At 44.7% G+C, this 22,735-nt stretch overlaps 1 protein-coding gene across 3 annotated transcripts in view; it reads right to left on the reverse strand.

Moving 5' to 3' along the window:
- Window positions 1-22,735, reverse strand: part of csrnp3 (cysteine-serine-rich nuclear protein 3) — a 349,348-nt gene that overhangs the window by 128,160 nt on the left and 198,453 nt on the right. For all 3 annotated transcript variants that reach the window (XM_038789724.1, XM_038789722.1, XM_038789723.1), the window contains one exon: window positions 8,764-8,863. The gene's annotated coding sequence lies outside the window, so the exon portion shown is untranslated. The remainder of the gene's footprint in view (window positions 1-8,763; window positions 8,864-22,735) is intronic.

The following is a 22,735-nucleotide window of genomic DNA, read 5'->3' on the forward strand; positions in this document are numbered from 1 at the left end:
AGCTGCAAACCACTACAAATTAAACGTGATGAAAAAACACAGCAACCTGTGTCTAGGTGGCACATTCAAACTGAGAGCTCAGACAACTTCAATTTTATTTCAGCCCTCACATTTCATCCTGCCACGGATTGAGGTCGTAGACAGAAAATGAAGGCCACCTGGACAATTGGCCCGTTGCCAACCGTAAACGTGCCACATGAAATTGCTTTTAATTGACTCTTTAATGGGCCTAATTGGTTGTTTATTGTCAGCAGGCATGCTTCCAACTCTCGCTTGTGCTCACCGACTAAAATATCACACAAGTACGCAATGGCATCAAAATGTAGCCCGACATCTTCTCGCGCAATTCCATGCGTTTACAGGTTGGGCCCATGCATGCCCAAACAATGTAAAATTCTGGCCATCATCTATCTTACGCGCAAACTCTAGTTTTCTCCCCCTGCATACATCTGCCTTGCTATATCCCTCCCTAATGTCAAGAGCCTCCTTCAAACCTCTCTTTCTAACCAGGCTTATGATAATTTATCTAATTCCCTTCCTCCTGCTGTTTATGTCCAACCATAACTGCAAAATGCCTGGAGACTTTCTGCCAAGTTAACATAGACATAGTTAACATAGAACTTACAGTGCAAAAGGAGGCCATTCGGCCCATCGAGTCTGCACCAACCCACTTAAACCCTCACTTCCACCCTATCCCTGTAACCCAATAACTCCTCCTAACCTTTTTTTTTGGTCACTAAGGGCAATTTAGCATGGCAAACCCACCTAACCTGCACATAGAACATTACAGCGCAGTACAGGCCCTTCAGCCCTCGATGTTGCGCCGCCCTGTGAAACCCCTCTAAAGCCCATCTAAACTATTCCCTTATTGTCCAATGACCATTTGAATGCGTTTAGGGTAGGCGAGTCCACTACTGTTGCAGGCAGGGCATTCCACGCCCTAACTACTCTCCGAGTAAAGAATCTGCCTCTGACATCTGTCCTATATCTATCTCCCCTCAATTTAAAGCTATGTCCCATCGTGCTGGACATCACCATCCGAGGAAAAAGGCTCTCAGCATCCACCCTATCTAATCCTCTGATCATCTTGTATGCCTCAATTAAGTCACCACTTAACATTCTTCTCTCTAACAAAAACAGCCTCAAATCCTTCAGCCTTTCCTCGTAAGATCTTCCCTCCATACCAGGCAACATCCTTGTAAATCTCCTCTGTACCCTTTCCAATGCTTCCACATCCTTCCTATAATGCGGCGACCAGAACTGCACGCAATACTCCAAATGCAGCCGCACCAGAGTTTTGTACAGCTGCAACATGACCTCATGGCTCCGAAACTCAATCCCTCTACCAATAAAAGCTAACACACCGTACGCCTTCTTAACAACCCTCTCAACCTGGGTGGCAACTTTCAGGGATCTATGCACATGGTTACCTAGATCTCGTCCACACTACCAAGAATCTTCCCATTAGCCCAGTACTCTGTCTTCCTGTTATTCCTTCCAAAATGAATCACCTCACACTTTCCTGCATTAAACTCCATTTGCCACCTGTCAGCCCAGCTTTGCAGCTTATCTATGTCCCTCTGTAACTTGTAACATCCTTCTGCACTGTCCACAACTCCACCGACTTTGGTGTCATCTGCAAATTTACTCACCCATCCCTCTACGCCCTCCTCCAGGTCATTTATAAAAATGACAAACAGCAGTGGCCCCCAAAACAGATCCTTCTGGTACACCACTAGTAACTGGACACCAGTCTGAACATTTCCCATCAACCACTACCCTTTGTCTTCTATCAGCTAGCCAATTTCTGATCCAAACTGCTAAATCACCCTGAATCCCATGCCTCTGTATTTTCTGCAATAGCCTACCGTGGGGAACCTTATCAAACGCTTTACTGAAATCCATATACACCACATCAACTGCTTTACCCTCATCCACCTGTTTGGTCACCTTCTCGAAGAACTCAATGAGGTTTATGAGGCACGACCTACCCTTCACAAAACCATGTTGACCATCTCTAATCAAATCATTCCTTTCCAGATGATTATACATCCTATCTCTTATAAACCTTTCCAAGACTTTTCCCACAACAGAAGTAAGGCTCACTGGTCTATAGTTATCAGGGTTATCTCTACTCCCCTTCTTGAACAACGGGACAACATTTGCTATCCTCCAGTCGTCTGGCACTCTGCCTGTAGACAAAGATGACTTAAAGATCAAAGCCAAAGGCTCAGCAATCTCCTCCATAGCTTCCCAAAGAATCCTAGGATAAATCCCATCTGGCCCGGGGACTTATCTATCTTCACACTTTCCAGAATCGCTAACATCTCCTCCTTATGAACCTCAAACCCTTCTAGTCTAGTAGGCTGTATCTCAGTATTCTCCTCGACAACTTTGTCTTTTTCCCGTGTGAATACAGACGAAAAATACTCATTTAGCACCTCTCCTATCTCCTTGGACTCCATGCACAACTTCCCACTACTGTCCTTGACTAGCCCTACTCTTACCCTAGTCATTCTTTTATTCCTGACATACCTATAGAAAGCTTTAGGGTTATCCTTGATCCTACCTGCCAAAGGCTTCTCATGTCCCCTCCTGGCTCTTCTTAGCTCTCTCTTTAGGTCCTTCCTAGCTAACTTGTAACTCTCGAGTGCCCTAACTGAACCTTCACGTCTCATCTATACATAAGCCTCCTTCTTCCTCTTTACATAGAATTTACAGTGCAGAAGGAGGCCATTCGGCCCATCGAGTCTGCACTTACAATACTCAGTGTAAAATGACTTTACCACAAGTTAGTTCCACAATATTGTTCCAGGAAACTGTGAGAAAAAGCATTCACCAAACTCAATCTTCCAGACTACCATTGTTAAATTGATTTCCCCAGCATACATGAAGATTAAAGTTCCATGTGGTTATTACATTACCTTAGTCACAAGCAAAAAATATTGCTCGCTTAATGTTATGTCAAATTATATAATTAATGTTAGGGGGCAGTAAACTATAAGAGTGTTCTTATCCTTGTTATTCCATATTAATGCAACCTCCTGATCTTCTAAGGCAAGGTCCTTTCTTACTACTGTCCTAAGTCATCCTTTGCTGACAGTGCTACTCCTCCTCCTTTTCCATTTTGGAAAAAGAGTTTAATAACTGGTATGGTGACTAAAAGTCCCAAAACAGCTACAAAATGGATAAGCAGTTGGTCTGCCCTGAGGTGGAGGCATTGACTGAGGCAGGAATGTTATCTTGGCATCAGCCTCAATATTTCCCTCCATTGGATGGATGACTATTTAGTTCTCAAGTGCTCCAGAAAATAAAAAAAGTGCAGATACTGATTATACTGGGGTAAAGCCCCACAGTATTTCTGTAACTTCCCATAGTGGTGGTATAGAACAGAAACAAGACAGGAGATGAGGTGAGAGACAATATTCCCTGTTCTCTGCAACAGGTTCTTGTATCTGTGATGGAAAAGCTCCTAACTTTAGCAATGCACAAAGTAGTTGACATTTGGCCTTGCACCTTGGTTACCCCAATTAGTGAAACTATAGGGGGGGGGGGGGGGGGGGGGGGGTCAGCCAACAAGGCAATTGGTGGTCTGAGAGGATAGGCATGGAAGCTTGTTATCAACTTCAGTCTGATCTTTGGCGTCAGGAGTTTTGTAATAACGATTCGCCCGTTGTGCCTGGGTCCGTGCCGGGTGCAATGGGGTTGCTGAAACACACCCGTTGAGGACGTTTAGTCCTGAAGACTTTGAGGCTGGTAGTCAGATCAGTATTTGTAGGCCTCTTAGGCTTACACTGCATGTGTTCCCAGCTTCAGTTTTGAGACACAAGGCCTTGGCAAAGAGAAAGCCTGTGCGGGGATGTGACTAGACATGAAAGCGAGCAGACCAACCAAAATTAAGCATTTTGAGGCCTCATCAGGAACTGCACTGTTCAAGCGCATTTCAGCTATCCAGTGGCCAGGTTAAGGAGGGGGGAATTCTTGAATTCAGTTCTCATTACTGTTCTTCAATTAGTCCCAGAGGATATTTAATGTTCATCTGGAACAGACAGATATTATATTTCCACATAAAAGTCTCAGAGGGAGAGAAAGGGATAACATGAAATCACCTTAAACAGGGTGATTGCATCCTACCAGGAAGTTTACTGGCTTGAGCCACAGAATAGAATGTCAAATAAGCCAATTACTAGTGTGAAGATCAAATATAGTTCTAAACGTCCTCAACGGGTGTGTTTCAGCAACCCCATTGCACCTGGCACGGACTCAGGCACAACGGGCGAATTGTGTGGAAGCCCCAAATCGGGCTACGGCTGGGCGTGAAACATCACGTGACTCATCCAACTCTACCCGGCATGATCTGGACCTTGTCCTCTCTGCGGGATGTCTCCCAGGCCATTGGAGACCCCCGGGTGGTTGGAGGACAGGGCACGGTGGCACTCTGGCATTCATCAACACCTGGGCACCTTGGTACAGCCAGCCTGGCACCCTAGCACCCTGGTTCCCAGAATGGAAGGCAAAAAAACGTGCTGTTGGATAACAGGATGCTGCAGCTGCCGAGAAACAACCCACTGAACACGCCGTTCAGCAGACTTTAACTGAGTCCCCTGAATCGCATACATCAAGGTGTAGCATCTTGATGAACAAGGAGCTCTGCTGATGCCCAGATCACCTCAATAAGGATACGAAAAAATACGGTTGTAAGGAATTTGTTAAAACCTTGTCTGTCCCATGTTTATTTGTCCTGCAACATTGCAGAATTTACTTTAAACCTGCAGACTTTGGTCAAACTGAAAACGCCCCGAGTCAAATGTACTGGCCCAACTCGCCCCTGGTTGCTCTGTGGCATAGAATGTGATGTCATTTTGATGGACTTGGCATGCAGCCAATCAGTGCATTTGAAATTGTGGGACATCTCCTGTTCTTACTTGTAATTGGTGGAGCTATTTAGAATCTTCTGGAAGAAAGGCTGGTCAGGAGAAGAGTCTCCATTTTATCTTAGTTCTGGTCCGACCTCAAGAACAACCAGGAGCTGGCACGCCCTCCTTTTCAGGCCTGCAAAGGTTTAAACACTGGCTTGAAGGCCAGGGAGCTGAAACTGATCTACCTCTCTGCCGTCTGTTTAACTTGTGGTAGTCCCCCTGGAAGAGAGTCTTGATCTGCAAAAGGGCAGACAAGCGGCCGACGTCTGGAGTGGATGGACAATCTTCGTTTAAATTCTCAGGTAGAGAATACTAAAATTGTCTCAGTGAGACTGGAGATCAATCTGGTGGAGGCCTGTCAAGACTGAGGTGACCTCAGAGGGGGAATTCTCAATGTGAAGACCCCGATAGTTAAAAGTGAAAGTGATTTACCAGAGAGCATTCTACAGCAGATTTTGGTTCAAGACCACCATTAAACGATCATTGGCCGCAAAGACCGGTACCTCGGCAGCAAAGAACCATCTCATGCCTTTTAATCCCTCTTATTTTCATCCTTTCCCTACCCCTACTGTACATTTGTTTCATGTGTGTCTGGGTGGGGGGTGGGAAGGGGTTTGGGAAATAGTTAGATTAGCAGACCAATGTTCCATTCTTACCATTAGATATTCATTCCTTGTTATAAATAAACAGTTTTTAAATGTTTTACTTATAAATCTGGTGTCTCTAACTCATTGGAGCAGTTAAGGGTTAAATATCTCCGGAAAATACACAAATTATTGCTTAATTTACTTGGGTTGGGACTTCCGTGTCTGTGGGGCTGGAATTTGATCGCACACTCGCCCAGGGTGTCATAACATAGCAACTCTCCTTGATGGATGTTGAGAACTGACACAGTTAGTTTACCATCCTGAGTGAGATAAAGGAGTAGGAGAAACAGGAATGTAAATGAAATATAAGAATAATTAAATGAAAATGAAATGAAATGAAAATCGCTTATTGTCACGAGTAGGCTTCAATGAAGTTACTGTGAAAAGCCCCTAGTCGCCACATTCCGGCGCCTGTCCGGGGAGGCTGGTACGGGAATCGAACCGTGCTGCTGGCCTGCTTGGTCTGCTTTAAAAGCCAGCGATTTAGCTGAGTGAGCTAAACCAGCCCCTAAATGTATACTTTCTTGAGATATCTGTACTCTTACTACTTTTCAATCTTTAAATGTTACGGAGCAGACTGTACATGTTTATAATTACTTATATGTTTATTTTTTAGGTGACAACACTATAATAGTAAATCAACCACATCTGATCTTGAGAGGATGACTCCTTGAAGTAGAATAGTGAAGATAATTTGTTTACTGTGTAAACAATTGTTTGCGATTCTGCCAGAAGAATAAGCCCTGGAGATGGTTGTGATTTCAGGTTGGCATTCTTTTATGTGACAGTGCAGTAACTTAAATTTCCATGTTATGTGTGTATATATATTTTGATGATTAAGCTAAGAATCCTGAAGCCCTATTTTCTACAATTGTGTCCCGTACTACCCACCTCATCTGAAGAGAGGATATTCACATGCATGATGGCTGGTACATATATATATATATAAAAACATGAATACCATAGCTAGACTGTCCTACACCCTGCAGGAGACTCGCACTAACTGGCAGATATTGTACAACATTCATCCAGAACCGGGCCAATTCAGATTGAATTACTCCTTTGCTATGGCACGTGCACAACTTTGCTGCTCACTTTACAACAGACATATACGAGTTGTGCCTGGTTCACATAATTGAAAATAACTGGATATTTAGACTGTGACTAATTCAGTTACAAGAATAATCAACTTTAAATGCAATCACAGTAGGAAATAATGCAACTAACTTCCTTAGTTTCTCAGTGAGAAGAAACAAAATAATAATAGTGTATAAGCTAGTTCCATAGTATGTGGTGTTAGAGCTCCACTATACTGTGCCGAACTAAAGTGTTTTTAAAATTCATTTATGGGATGTGGGCATTGCTGGTTATTGCCCTTCCCTAGTTCGCCTTCAGAAGGTGCTGGCAAGTTGCCTTCTTGAACCGCTGCAATCTTTGGGATGTAGGTATACCCACTGTGCTGCTAGGGAGGGAGTTCCAGGATGTTGTCCCAGTGACAGTGAAGGAACGGTGATATATTTCCAAGTCCGGTTGGAGAGTGACTTGGAGGGGAACCTCCAGTAGGTGGGGTTCCCAGGAACCTGCTGCTCTTGTCCTTCTAGATAGTAGTGGTCGTGGGTTTGGAAGGTGCTGTCTAAGGAACCTTGGTGAGTTACTGCAGTACATCTTGTAGATGGTACACACGGTTGCCACTGTTCATTAGTGGTGGAAGGTTTGAACGTTTGTGGAAGGGGGAGCAAATGTTGTAGCTTAAGCTCCGCTACTGACTAAAATGGGGCTTTTGCCAAGATCAAAAAATACATTTACTGAAATGAGGACAATTTCATGTACACAATATATTCACTCCATCAGATCACACTATTCAATAATTGATTTTTCTTCTGACAACATTCTCAGTGAAAACAAAATCACATTTTTTGTCATTAAGAAACAAAACTTGAGGGCTTATTGGTTATTGATTCACTCAACAACGACTGAGTTTTCATGTAACAATCCACAATAATAGAATTTAAAAAAAAAACAATCACAACTCTTTCATTTCCTCTTTAAAAAAAGAACATAGATTTGAGACATTTTACCAAATGTATCGGCAGTTCTAAAGGAATTATTCATTTATGGAGTTCCTGATCAATTGTTAATTAACACAATTTTAGGCGTGACTAAAAAATATTTGTGACATTTTCAATGATTCGAAACTTTGTTAGTAAAGACAATGGGTGAAATTGATTGTGCAATAGTGCAAAACAAAGTGAAGATTGTAAAGCTCAGCCTTCTCTTAATTTTTCTCTTTTTTTCAATTGTGAAGGATTACTCCTGTCAGAAAGCCAAGTTGTTGCTGCAGGCAAAGCTTTGACGCAATGCATGTGCTGTAAAACAAGCTGAGATGCTGGACAAAGGCGGCTCAGCACCATGGAAAATGTAGACAAAATATAACACCCTGGGAATCAGTTAGGTGTCTGATTTGCGCCCCTTTTGGTGGCATAAGCACACTGCATTCAAATTTAACAGATCATCGACACAAAATGTTAATTCACTGATGCCGTGCTTCATTGCAGAGTATGCTCTTGAAACAAAATGACTGTCGTAAGACCTTGGTATTTCATCGCTTAAAGTGCTGACTTATGTCAAAGCAATTATGAAAAATAAAGCTATTTGAATTATAGTATTAAATGGATGAAACACTTAAAGAGATTTTAATCTCTTTTCAGTCATTCTTCATATGAAGTGACATAAAATTGCCTTTTCAAGTTAATCTGACCGTAAACGTAAACAAAAAGCATACTCCACGGTGAGCAACAGGGGAATTCAGGCAAGCTGTTAAATATTGGCTTATTCCGTTCTTCAGCATTTTTGTAGGTCACTTTGTTAATTGATGGGGGACTTCACTGGATAACAGATAACCTCGATGTCATCTTTCAGATCTACTCGTGGACAGCTTTCCCAGACAACAGGTTTGATTTTCTTTGTCAGGCAGTGTAGCAGCAAGGCATATGCTGCTCCTGCTGAAGTGGCCAGAAGAAGAATTTATGCAAGTCATTAATGTTGAAGCATATTGAATTCTCAGATTTTACCTCGTCTTCCCCCCTCCCTTCCATACCTATCCACTGCCCCAAACAAAAGCGACTTTCAAGGATAATCATTGGACCAGTTATGGTTCAAAGTAGGTACTTCACTGATAGGTCTTAGTGTGCCCTCACCTTGTAAGCCTTTGTAACTTTAATCTGATGGAGATGTCGTGGCTAGGTCATGATTTTCTTTGCCATCATTCTTCTGATCTCAGATTCTGTCTCAGTTTACCTAAGATAATAAAATTAATAATTAGATAATATGATGGTTACATTTAAGCTCTTTTAGATAAGTAGTGATCATATTACATTAAATACTTTAAAATATTCAATACTTCAAGATGGTTTGACAGCATTATTCATTCACACGATTGATTTTCACTATGTCCTTGCAACGCTGCTTAAAGTACCTGCATCTTCAATTTGCTGTATTGCAGTTGTACAAGAGGAAAATACCTTAAAAGCAAAAACGGAATTAACCATGGGGACTAATTAAGTTTCCCTGGGGCGAGTAGTTGCTGGGTTTTCACATTTAAGAGAATGGTGAGGAGAAAGTTTTTTCTCAAAGGGTCATTGTTCTGTGGAATTCACTTCCCCAGACAGTAGTCGAAGCTGGGCCATTAAATATTTTTCAGGAGGAGTCAGATAGATTCTTGACTGACAAAGGAGTCAAAGAGTATCGGGGTAGACAGGAAAGTGAAGTTAAGAACATAAGAATTAGGAGCAGGAGTAGGCCATCTGGCCCCTCGTGCCTGCTCCGCCATTCAATAAGATCATGGCCGATCTTTTTTGGACTCAGCTCCACTTTCCGGCCCGAATACCATAACCCTTAATCCCTTTATTCTTGAAAAAAACTATCTATCTTTATCTTAAAAACATTTAATGAAGGAGCCTCAACTGTTTCACTGGGCAAGGAATTCCATAGATTCACAACCCTTTGGGTGAAGAAGTTCCTCCTAAACTCAGTCCTAAATCTACTTCCCCTTATTTTGAGGCTATGCCCCCTAATTCTGCTTTCACCCGCCAGTGGAAACAACCTGCCCGCATCTATCCTATCTATTCCCTTCATATTTTATATGTTTTTATAAGATTCCCCCCCGCATCCCTCTAAATTCCAACGAGTACAGTCCCAGTCTACTCAATCTCTTCTCGTAATCCAACCCCTTCAGATCTGGGATTAACCTAGTGAATCTCCTCTGCACAACCTCCAGCACCAGTACATCCTTTCTCAGGTAAGGAGACCAAAACTGAACACAATACTCCAGGTGTGGCCTCACTAACACCTTATACAATTGCAGCATAACCTCCCTAGTCTTAAACTCCATCCCTCTAGCAATGAAGGACAAAATTCCATTTGCCTTCTTAATCACCTGTTGCACCTGTCAACCAATTTTTTGCGACTCATGCACTAGCACACCCAGGTCTCGCTGCACAGCGGCATGTTTTAATGTTTTATCCTTTAAATAATAATCCCTTTTACTATTATTCCTACCGAAATGGATAACCTCACATTTGTCAACATTGTATTCCATCTGCCATTCGCTTAACCTATCCAAATCCCTCTGCAGACTTCTGGTATCCAATTGATTTTTATTTTTTACATCTCACGGAAGGTAAAACAAAGGAATATACTGTTCGCTGCTCCCTGGCTGATCTCGATGCAGTGGTTCAATGGCTCTTTAGTTCAGATGTCCTCTGGGCTGTAGTTGTATGGAGCAGGATTCCTTCTTTTGAATTGATCTCGTTCACTGTTAATTTTTCTTCTCAGGATGGTTACTTTGCAAACCGGGAACAGAATGTCCAAGAGACAAAGAATACACACAGCTTCAATATATCTGGATTCAGTACAGCAATGTTTTTTCCCCCCCCTCTTTCTTCTTGGTAAGTTGAGGCCACAATCAGATCTGCTATTACCTTAGCAAATGGTGGAGCTGGCTCGAGGGGTCAAATGGCCCACTCTTGTTCCAAATTCATATGTTCATATGTGTGGATGCCCATGGCGAAAGCTAACTACCAACAAGGACCATTTTCCCCATTCGCAGCTGAGGTTTCCGTATAGTCAGTGGAAAAGCTCAGAATGGCAAAGTGAACCACTTCTCCTTGGATGATCAGAAGATGAAGAGAAACTGATGAAGGGCCATATTGAGAAGTGGCATAAGCTGAACATGATCAGCAACAGTTCCAGGATCTTGATTCAGTGGAGAAATAAATTTAATGATCTTACCAGGAATAGCAAGATAATTCTTCCCTTCATATCTCCCACACATCCTGCACAGTGTTGAAAGAACCTATCCTTCCCTCAATGCCAACTGAATTTCTGTTTACCGCTTCTCATTGTTGGTGAGCAGGGTAGACAACATTTCACCACCGCCTTTCCAAGCAGCCTGCCTTTGCAGAGGTAACCAGTAGAGGGGTAGAGGATTGGTACAATACGAAAGCATCACAGCAGCTGAGTGAGAAAAATACAATGACCTATAGGATGTGCTGCTGGTCATTACAGGCCAGATGCACATTAATAGAGTGGAAATGCTTGCAATTCATGAAAGCAATTATGTGAAGAAGCACACAAGGCAGCAAAGGGTGCATAACAAAGGGGAACAACACTCTGGATTTATGGCAATCCTAAAATGCGTGAACCGCAGAGCGCTGCTCTGCTTTTTCTGGAGGCAAGTGATGAAACAGTTTGCTCTCGTAAATAAGTCACCTGTTTAATACAAAAATAGATTGCATATAATTGTATCATTCCCGCAGTTAAATATCTGTTCAACATCCTGTGTTGATAATGGAATCTATTTCAGGAAGGCTACAACAAGCAAACGTAAACAAAATGGAATAGGTAAAATGGGGCATGAGTGAAAAGCTAGAAGTAATTGACAAACAGTAGTCATACTAGTTTAAAAAGTGGGCAATTAATAAAACTTACTCAGAATTACTGCGTGTGAGTAGAAAATGGTGCTGGGCTGGCCACTTGTCGTAGGTTTCTCCCACTGCTGGTTATATCCCAGTCGCAGCAGGAGGAAGCCATTAAGTGGTTATTAGTTGCCCTCTTAAGGGCCTCACAATTGGAGCGCGGGCAAGTGGGTCACCTGACACCATCCCTGCCACATGCATAACTGCATTGGGGTCAGGGACAGTCAGGAAAACAGCAGAAAAGCCACCTGCTGGATTTAATGAGTCCCAATATTTACACTTAGAGGTTGTAAGAATTATTCGGACATGATTTATTTAGGTTAAGCAAACAATGAGAGAGGTTTATTTTCCCCAAGCTAAAAAAAATAGGTAAAATTCAACCACAATTTATGGGGTCACAAACGTTCACCTTGGTCCATGCACGGGCCAGTACAGATGGCAGAGTAACAAGAATAGGCAGAAAGGTTTTTATTTTTTACAGCTCACGAAAGGTAAAATAAAGGAATATACTGTTCGCTGCTCCCTAGCTGATCTCGGTGCGGTGGTTCAATGACTCTTTAGTTCAGATGTCCTCTGGGCTGTAGTTGTATGAAGCAGGGTTCCTTGTTTTGAATTGATCTCGTTCACAGTTAATTTTTCTTCTCAGCATGGTTACTTTGCAAACCGGGAACAGAATGTCCAAGAGACAAAGAATACACACAGCTTCAATATATCTGGATTCAGTACAGCAATGTCTTTTTTTCCCCTCCCTTTCTTCTGGGCAAGGCCCTTGACGTCCCTTTGCTGGTTGTACATTCCAGAGAAATTCTATTAGTTCATGTCTGCTGCAGTTATTGTTTCAGAAAAGGTAATCGCCTTTTGATATTTCATCAGAAATATTGGAGAAGTCACAGGATGGTGAGAACAGATAGGGGCTGGGATTTTACATGCTCCCCAGGGAATTGAGTGTTTTATCTTTATCTTGGTGGAATGCAATATTGTGTGCATCACTGCAGCCTGGGCAGTTTCTTAAGTGTTTGTATAGTGGGCCAGTTTTTTTTTGTTTTTTTAAAAAGATCCAGTCAGCAAAGCAAAAATAACAAATTGTATCTTCAAAATGCAGAGCCTCAGAACACGGTCAGTTTCAGAGGGGTCAGAGGAGTACAGATGAATAGCAAACAATGTGTTTACTGCAGCAAAATGTGGGCCTTTGATATGCCAGGGTGAGAATTGACAAGAAATACCAACATTTCAATTAATTACTTCTGATTTCTCAATTATGCTTCCTTAATACTGCTGGGTGGTGTGGGTGTGTGTATGTGCGCATGGGGTGGGGGCAAGAGGAAATGATCACTCCTAAACAGGCTTATTCGAGGGCTCCCACAAGGTTTTACCCCGAAGGTTGCCCATCCCTGACCTCTCAAACCCCAACCCCTAACCTCCTCACTAACCCTAAATGGTCCACTGCTGCACACACGAAAAGCTGGACAACGACTGGCCTCTGATTGGGGTCCCAGCTCTCTAACACGGGGCTTCCTGTCAGTGAGAGAATTCAGCCTCCAGTCTATTCATGACCAATTGGTTATTTCCCCCTCAGCAAGCTCCCATCCAACCTTTCAGCCAGGATTGCGGTGGGGAATTGCTTTGACTTGGCACCAGATTTAAACTGCTGTTGGGAAATGGGAAATCCATCTCACCAGACAGATTTCTGTGGCAGCATTCAAGGCCAGTGGCAATACTGGCAGGGCGCCGCGGATCGCTATATTCAGGCCAATATTTCTGAAATTTTATTTCACCACTTGTTTTCTGACTGATTCAAGGGTTTAAGCAGCAATTTGCAAACACATTGGACTAATTATTGTTGTCAGGAGACTGAAATTTTCTGTTTCTTAGTTTATTTTCTCTCCAGGAATGTACGCCATGATAGCCACATCACAAATTGTGGCCATTAATTAGCTGCCAGTCAATGCTTTTGGAACTCACAGGGCCATTATGCTATTCCTTCTTTTGCTCAATGGAGGGAGCAGTCTGGCACAGTGATTCCCTTCCTCCAGCAGACTGATCGTCTGGAATGAAACTCGCACGCAGATGCTAGAAAACCCAAGTGAAAGGTAGCCCTGGTGATCAAACCCACAGCCATCTGGTTTGAATGCAGCTGCGCTATCACCTGGACCGTCAGCTTGTGTGTTCATAAATCCAATTGACTAATTCTTGTCCGTGAATCAAATGCTGTTCAAAGTGAAAACTACAGCTTAGTAATCAATTTAATAATGGGGAACAAAGATAAACTGGACTGTCATGTCAATCCATGAGTAATTTATTCAAGTATTGAAATATAAATGATATAAAACATGAGATATAATTAAATGAACTTTATGATCAAGCACATCCTTTGCAAGCAATTTGCTAAAAATACGTTTTGAGTCAAGTCTATTTAACAGCTTCCGAGAGGATGCTTTTGTGCAATAACCCTTCTTCAATTAGTAATTACTGTATCACCAGAGTGGATATGGAATATTATATTTATCCAGGAGTGAAGGAAAGGGAAAAAGGAAGAATCTCACAATACTGCTCAACCATCGCAACAACAAAGGAACTTGGAGGGTGAATTAACCCTGCATTAGTAGTCAGTCTCGGTTCTTGCTTGTAAGGTTCTAAAGATGCAATTATATAGTTTTCCTTTCCAAAGAGGCAGAATTCTCTCATCTGGGTGTTGGTTCCAGTAGCGCTAATAACCATTTAGGATGCGATGGTGAAAACATCAGACATTGATGTACTACTAAAAAGAATTTCCTGAATATTACAAATGTCAAATTCTCCATCTGTGCATTCTAAAATGTCACAGAAAATTGGACAATTTGATTATTAGTTAAAGGGAAATTCTCCAATATAGACATTAGAGACCGGATTGTGGTGGAGTCTGGCCAACACAAAGACTTTTAGAAAAGGCGGGGGGAACCTGGGTGCCGAAGTGCAATTCCTGTTTCTGATGGATCCCGTTTTTGCTGGTAGGTGGTAGGGGGCAGGGTGTGAATCACTCAACCAGGAAACCATAGATCAGCAGGGTCTGTTGAAATTAGCACAGAGTTCAAACAGACCCCATTTTCTCTGTTCCAAGGGCCTTGACCCACAGTTAGGAGTCACAACTTCATGGAATAGATGTAAACATTGTGAAGGTTAGATACAATCTGCTTAAGTGTCATGACCTGACGTTTGTTTTAAATCCAGAGCCCTTTAAACATGAAAAAAAGGCTAAGTCTGTCAGTTAGAGTTAAAAGAATACTGACTGCTTTCCGATCTAGGTTAGAAAAAACCATGGTCATATTTACCTGCAGTTTCAATCGCATTCTTTGTTGACATTTCCAAAGTGCTGTTTTTTTTAAGCAGTGGTTATTACTTGATTGAGTTTCAAAAGCACTTATCTCGGCAGAGGTGGTCTGAGTTCACATTTTCATTGTCAGCATAAAGAGGCTGTTAGCTTCCCTTGGTGTGTTACTGAATAGAACTTAACACTGATTCAACACTTGAGACAATTTAAATCATTTGAATCGGTTTCATTCATTGGAGATATTCAGTATCTGGTGAGAACTCCAGTTTAAATTATTTTTCATCTTCACATGATTCCAGAGGTCTGCCCATAGTGTATACTAGGGGTGTAGTTATGGGGGAAGCATGAGGATATATGATGGCATGCAAGGGGCATGAGTTGGCTTAGAAGAAGCATGCGATGTATGAGGGGGCAAAAGAAGTGGGTGGGGGCATGAGTTCGCATGGAAGAGGCCTGGGATGTGGGAGGGGTTGAGGGCCAAGACAGTCCAATAGCTTTTAAAACAACTTGTCCAAAGTCTCAAAGAACCTCAGAGGCAGGCCTACTAACCACCCTAATGCAGTGCTTGCCCTTCCCTGTGACTGCCCATGATCTGCTAATGGGGGTATGGGCCAGATTCTTTCTCCTACCCTGACCACCACAACCGAAGAAACATTTTGGTGCAATGGAGGCCTTGCAACTGAGGCAGGTATGCCAAGTCAGAACATTTCCAGGGTCCCAGGTTCGATTCCCGGCTGGGTCACTGTCTGTGTGGAGTCTGCACGTCCTCCCCCTGTGTGCGTGGGTTTCCTCCGGGTGCTCCGGTTTCCTCCCACAGTCCAAAGATGTGCGGGTTAGGTGGATTGGCCATGCTAAATTGCCCGTAGTGTCCTAATAAAAAGTAGGGTTAAGGGGAAGGTTGTTGGGTTACGGGTATAGGGTGGATACGTGGGTTTGAGTAGGGTGATCATGGCTCGGCACAACATTGAGGGCCGAAGGGCCTGTTCTGTGCTGTACTGTTCTATGTTCTATGTTCTATTTTCTGATTTGAGCTACCTGTCTCAGTAGCAAAGATCCGGTTGCAGTCAGATCACACTGTAGAACTGAACAAACCATACAAAAATGAGAGACTGTTCTGCTGTATTTCAACCGAGTAATCATAGTGCAGTTATGCCTGCATTGCTGCAACTGCCAAGGCCTCGCAATGTATTTAAGCTGCTGCACTGGTAACCATTCAGCAGAATTGTTCTAACAGAATTAACATAATTGAGATGTTTCTGTCCCTCATATTCAGTCAAGCACTAATCGCTGGTGCCACTGTTAAAATTCACTGATTGGATGTTCTATCATGTTGATATCATAAATCACTTTTGTTTGCACTGAGTGCTGAATTTGGGTGCATTTGACTGCTATAGTGAGAGTTTGGTGACTGAGGGAGTGCTGAATTTGGGTGCATTTGAGTGCTATAGTGAGAGTTTGGTGACTGAGGGACTTAGGTGAGGAGGGAGTAAGGAGCTCCTTTCATTTCATTTCCTCAAAGAGCATGAAGGGAGCCCGGAGTTTACAGAGACTGCAGCTGACTGGGAGCAGAGTCGGAGGGCAGAGTTCCAGTTGCTCCACAGTGTAGCTATATTCTGTAAGGTAAGAGAGGATGGAGGCTAGGGCAGTTGCATGCTCCTCCTGTATGATGTGAGTGGTGAGGGATACAACCGGTATCCCCGCTGACTATACCTGCGGGAAGTGCACCCAACTCCAGCTCCTCAGAGACCGTGTTAGGGAACTGGAGCAACTTCGGATCATCCGGGAGGCAGAGGGGGTAATAGACAAGAGTTACAGGGAGGTAGCCACACCCAAGGTACAGGACAAGAGTAGCTGGGTTACAGTCAGGGGAAAGAAACCGAATGGGAAGACACTGCAGGGATCCCTCATGGCCGTTCCCCTTTAAAACAAGTATACCGTTTTGGATGCTGTTGGGGGGGATGACCTACCGGGGGAAGGCCCTAGCGGCCAGGTCTCTGGCACTGAGTCTGGATCTGGGGCTCAGAAGGGAAGGGGGGGGGGGGCGGGGAGAATAGAAAAGCAATAGTGATAGGAGACCCAATGGTTCGGGGAATAGGTAGGAGCTTCGGTGGCCGCGAGCAAGACTCCTGGAAGGTAGGTTGTCTCCCGGGTGCCAGGGATGTCTCGGATTGTGTCTTCAGGATCCTTAAGGAGGAGGGTGAGCAGCCAGAATTTGTGGTGCACATTGGTACCAATGACGTAGGGAGGAAAAGGGGTGTGGGTGTAATAAATGAGATTAGGGAGTTAGGCTTGAAGTTAAAAGCCAGGACAGACAGAGTTGTCATCTCTGGTTTGTTGCCGGTGCCACGTGATAGCGAGGCTAGGAATAGAGAGAGAGTGCAGTTGAACACGTGGCTGCAAGAATGGTGTCGGAGGGAGGGCTTCAGGTATTTGGATAATTGGAGTGCATTCTGGGGAAGGTGGGACCTGTACAAGCAGTGCGGGTTGCATCCGAACCAGAGGGGCACCAATATCCTGGGGAGGAGGTTTTCTAGTACTCTTCAGGAGGGTTTAAACTAATTTGGCAGGGGAATGGGAACTGGACTTGTAGTCAGCAACTAAGGTAGCCGATGTTCAGGACGTCAAAGCGTGTAGTGAGGCAGTGGGGAAGGTAACACTGACAAAGGAGAGTACATGCAGGCACGGAGATGGGTTGAAGTGTGTAGACTTCAACGCAAGAAGCATCAGGAATAAGGTGGGTGAACTTAAGGCATGGATCGGTACTTGGGACTACGATGTGGTGGCCATCACGGAAACTTGGATAGAAGAAGGGCAGAAATGGCTGTTGGAGGTTCCTGGTTATAGATGTTTCAATAAGATTAGGGAGGGTGGTAAAAGAGGTGGGGGGGGGGGGGGGGGGGGAGAGGAGGGGTTGCATTGTTAATTAGAGATAGTATAACTGCTGCAGAAAGGCAGTTCGAGGAGGATCTGCCTACTGAGGTAGTATGGGTTCAAGTCAGAAATAGGAAAGGAGCAGTCACCTTGTTGGGAGTTTTCTATAGGCCCCCCAATAGCAGCAGAGATGTGGAGGAACAGATTGGGAAACAGGGGCGGAATTCTCTGACCCCCCGCAGGGTCGGGGAATCGCCCGGGGCCAGCGTAAATCCCGCCCCTGCCGTGGCCGGAATTCTCCACCACCCAGGAATCGGCGGGAGCGGGAATCGCGCCCCGCCGATCAGCATGCCCCCTTCAGCGATTCTCCGGCCCGAGATGGGCCAAAGTCCCGCCGCTGTCAGGCCTCTCCCGCCGATGTGGTTTAATCCACCTCTGCCGGCGGGATTGGCGGCGCGAGCGGGCCCCCGGAGTCCTGGGGGGGGGCACGGGGTGATCGGACCCCGGGGGTGCCCCCATGGTGGCCCGGCCCGCGATCGGGGCCCACCGATCGGCGGGCGGGAACAGTGCCGTGGGGGCACTCTTTTTCTTTCACCGCCGCCACGGCCTCCACCATGGCGGAGGCAGAAGAGACTCCCTCCACTGCGCGTGCGCCGGTGGTGACGTCAGCGGCCGCTGATGCTCCGGCGCATGCGCGGACTCACGCCGACCGGTGAAGGCCTTTCGGCCAGCCCCAACGCCGGGCGGCGTGGCAGCAAAGGCTGTTGGCACCAGTCGGCAGAGCAGGAGCCACTCCGCATGGGCCTAGCCCCTCAAGGTGAGGAGAATTCCGCACCTTTGGGGAGGCCCGCGCCGGAGTGGTTGGCGCCACTCCACTACGCCGGGACCCCCCGCCCCACCGGGTAGGGGAGAATTTCGCCCCAGATTTTGGAACGGTACAGAAGGCACAGGGTAGTAGTCATGGATGACTTCAACTTCCCAAATATTGAGTGGAAACTCTTTAGATCAAATAATTTGGATGGGGTGGTGTTTGTGCAGTGTGTCCAGGAAGCTTTTCTAGCAGAAGATTGTCCGACCAGAGGGGAGGCCATATTGGATTTGGTACTTGGTAATGAACCAGGGCAAATGATAGATTTGTTAGTGGGGGAGCATTTTGGAGATAGTGATCACAATTCTGTGACTTTCACTTTAGTAATGGACAGGGATAGGTGTGTGCAACAGGGCAAGGTTTACAATTGGGGGACGGGTAAATACGATGCTGTCAGACAAGAACTGAAGTGCATAAGTTGGGAACATAGGCTGTCAGGGAAGGACACAATTGAAACGTGGAACTTGTTCAAGGAACAGATACTACGTGTCCTTGGTATGTATGTCCCTGTCAGGCAGGGAAGAAATGGTCGAGTGAGGGAACCATGGTTGACAAGAGAGGTTGAATGTCTTGTTAAGAGGAAGAAGGATACTTATGTAAGGTTGAGGAAACAAGGTTCAGACAGGGCGCTGGAGGGATACAAGATAGCCAGGAGGGAACTGAAGAAAGGGATTAGGAGAGCTAAGAGAGGGCATGAAAAATCTTTGGCGGGTAGAATCAAGGAAAACCCCAAGGCCTTTTACACATATGTGAGAAATATGAGAGTGACTAGAGCGAGGGTGGGTCCGATCAAGGACAGCAGCGGGAGATTGTGTATTGAGTCAAAAGAGATAGGAGAGGTCTTGAACGAGTACTTTTCGTCAGTATTTACGAATGAGAGGGGCCATATTGTATGAGAGGACAGTGTGAAACAGACTGGTAAGCTCGAGAAGATACTTGTTAGGAAGGAAGCTGTGTGGGGCATTTTGCAAAACCTGAGGATAGACAAGTGTCCCGGGTCTGACGGGACATATCCAAAGATTCTGTGGGAAGCAAGAGATGAAATTGCAGAGCCGTTGGCAATGATTCTTTTTGTCCTCACTTCAACAGGGGTGGTACCAGGGGATTGGAGAGTGGCGAATGTCGTGCCCCTGTTCAAGAAAGGGAATAGGGATAGCCCTTGGAATTACAGGCCAGTTAGTCTTACTTCGGTGGTAGGCAAAGTAATGGAAAGGGTACTGAGGGATAGGATTTCTGAGCATATGGAATGACACTGCTTGATTAGGGATAGTCAGCATGGATTTGTGAGGGGTAGGTCTTGCCTCACAAGTCTTATTGAATTCTTTGAGGTGGTGATCAAGCACATGGATGAAGGTGAAGCAGTGGATGTGGTGTACATGGATTTTAGTAAGGCATTTGATAAGGTTCCCCATGGTAGGCTTATGCAGAAAGTAAGGAGGCATGGGATAGTGGGAAATGTGGCCAGTTGGATAACAAACTGGTTAACCGATAGAAGTCAGAGAGTGGTGGTGGATGTCAAATATTCAGCCTGGAGCCCAATTACCAGTGGCGTACCACAGGGATCAGTTCTGGGTCCTCTGCTGTTTGTGATTTTCATTAATGACTTGGATGAGGGAGTTGAAGGGTGGGTCAGTAGATTTGCAGACGATACGAAGATTGGTGGAGTTGTGGATAGTGAGGAGGGCTGTTATCGGCTGCAAAGAGACATAGATAGGATGCAGAGCGTGGCTGAGAAGTGGCAGATGGAGTTTAACCCTGAAAAGTGTGAGGTTGTCCATTTTGGAAGGACAGATATGAATGCAGAATAGAGGGTTAATGGTAGGGTTCTTGGCAATGTAGAGGAGCAGAGAGATCTTGGGGTCTATGTTCATAGATCTTTGAAAGTTGCCATTCAAGTGGATAGAGCTGTGAAGAAGGCCTATGGTGTGCTAGCATTACTTAGCAGAGGGATTGAATTTAAGAGCCGTGAGTTGATGGTGCAGCTGTACAAAACCTTACTACGGCCACATTTGGAGAATTGTGTGCAGTTCTGGTCACCTCATTTTAGGAAGGATGTGGAAGCTTTGGAAAAGGTGCAAAGGAGATTTACCAGGATGTTGCCTGGAATGGAGAGTAGGTCTTACGAGGAAAGGATGAGGGTGCTCGGCCTTTTCTCATTAGAACGGAGAAGGATGAGGGACGACATGATAGAGGTTTATAAGATGATCAGGGGAATAGATAGACAGTCAGAGACTTTTTCTCCGGGTGGAACAAACCATTACAAGGGGACATTAATTTAAAGTGAATGGTGGAAGATATAGGGGGGGGATGTCAGAGGTAGGTTCTTTCCCCAGAGAGTAGTGGGGGCATGGAATGCACTGTCTGTGGAAGTAGTTGAGTCGGAAACATTAGGGACCTTCAAGTGGCTATTGGATAGGTACATGGATTACGGTAGAATGATGGGGTGTAGATTAATTTGTTCTTAATCTAGGACAAAAGTTCGGCACAACATCGCGGGCCGAAGGGCCTGTTCTGTGCTGTATTTTTCTATGTTCTAGTATACATCATGCTGCAAATTTATAAGAAGTCTGCCTATCAAATCATGTTCATTTAATACAACTAGAAAACTATTCTAGTTGCCTGGGGCAGCAGGGTAGCATGGTGGTTAGCATAAATGCTTCACAGCTCCAGGGTCCCAGGTTCGATTCCTGGCTGGGTCACTGTCTGTGTGGAGTCTGCACGTCCTCCCCCTGTGTGCGTGGGTTTCCTCCGGGTGCTCCGGTTTCCTCCCACAGTCCAAAGATGTGCGGGTTAGGTGGATTGGCCATGCTAAATTGCCCGTAGTGTCCTAATAAAAGTAAGGTTAAGGGGGGGTTGTTGGATTACGGGTATAGGGTGGATACGTGGGTTTGAGTAGGGTGATCATGGCTCGGCACAACATTGAGGGCCGAAGGGCCTGTTCTGTGCTGTACTGTTCTATGTTCTATGTTCTATATTCCTTCTTCATTACCAAACTGAACAGACCAGTGAATTGCATGGTGTTTTTCTCTCAGTGGTAAACATAATTGCCAATGCCATTCTCAGAAATATGGACATTGAGGGCCAGTGGTTTAAATAGAATTTCCTGAGTAATACATTTTTATCATTTACTTACTTCCTCAGAGTGCAATACTATTTTCAATTGCTTGGGGCGCTATTTTACTGAAGAAAATCGTACCATTAATTTCTGGCTTCTGTGTTGCGATGACAGAAGGTACTGCACTCAAGCTGTGCTGTCCTGGATAAACTCTAGTTGACTTTGGTGCCCTGGATCATGACTGTGGGCTTGGTGGTCAGCCAAGCATCCTTCAGGTACTGGTGGAGCAGCAGCAGCCAGGCAGGTCCTCAGGCCCAAATATCCACTGGATTAGTTTGAATTACATTCAGGAGTATTCTTCCGCTTGCCGCCTCACTCACATTCACGGTTAGCTTCTTGGCATGATCCTGTGCCCGTGTTTCTCATGGTCACAACTACTAAAAAATACTTGGAGCACAACTCCCTCACCTATCTTAACAAGCCAGCGATGGGTCTACTCCTCACTCTGGGAAGTTCCAGACATCTTGGTCCAATGAAAAGAGTGCAGGGATCCAGCCAAGTCTCTGCTCCCTTTTATCCTGACCTATCCAATATGAGTTTCCCAGGGATCAATGACCGGGAAAATTGACCCCAACATTTGGGAAAAAAATATCTCAAATGAAATGGGGGTGGGATTGAGAAAAATGAAGGATCGGTTTCCTATCCTAACGTTCAAAGGCTTTTACAGCAACTGTCGTGATCTGCGTAGTTCCCATTGAGTGGAACTTAGACCCACGCTGTTGAAACTTAATATGATCTAAAGTTCTGATTTTGAAGCTGCACTTGTATTGGAAATATTAAATCAAGTAAGCAGAGCCAAGAGGGCTAGAGGGAGGTAGGCTACGCTTGCTGTACATACATACAAAAGTGCAAAGCATAAAGTCAGCATGTTTTGAAAAAAAAATCTTTATTGTCACAAGTAGGCTTACATTAACACTGCAATGACGTTACTGTGAAAAGCCCCTAGTCACCACATTTCAGCACCTGTTCAGGTACACGGAGGGAGGATTCATAATTCTCAGCTGGTACAGGAATTGAACCCACGCTGCTGGCC

The sequence above is a fragment of the Scyliorhinus canicula genome, chromosome 2 (assembly GCF_902713615.1).
Source record: "Scyliorhinus canicula chromosome 2, sScyCan1.1, whole genome shotgun sequence".
Classification (NCBI taxonomy): Eukaryota; Metazoa; Chordata; class Chondrichthyes; order Carcharhiniformes; family Scyliorhinidae; genus Scyliorhinus; species Scyliorhinus canicula.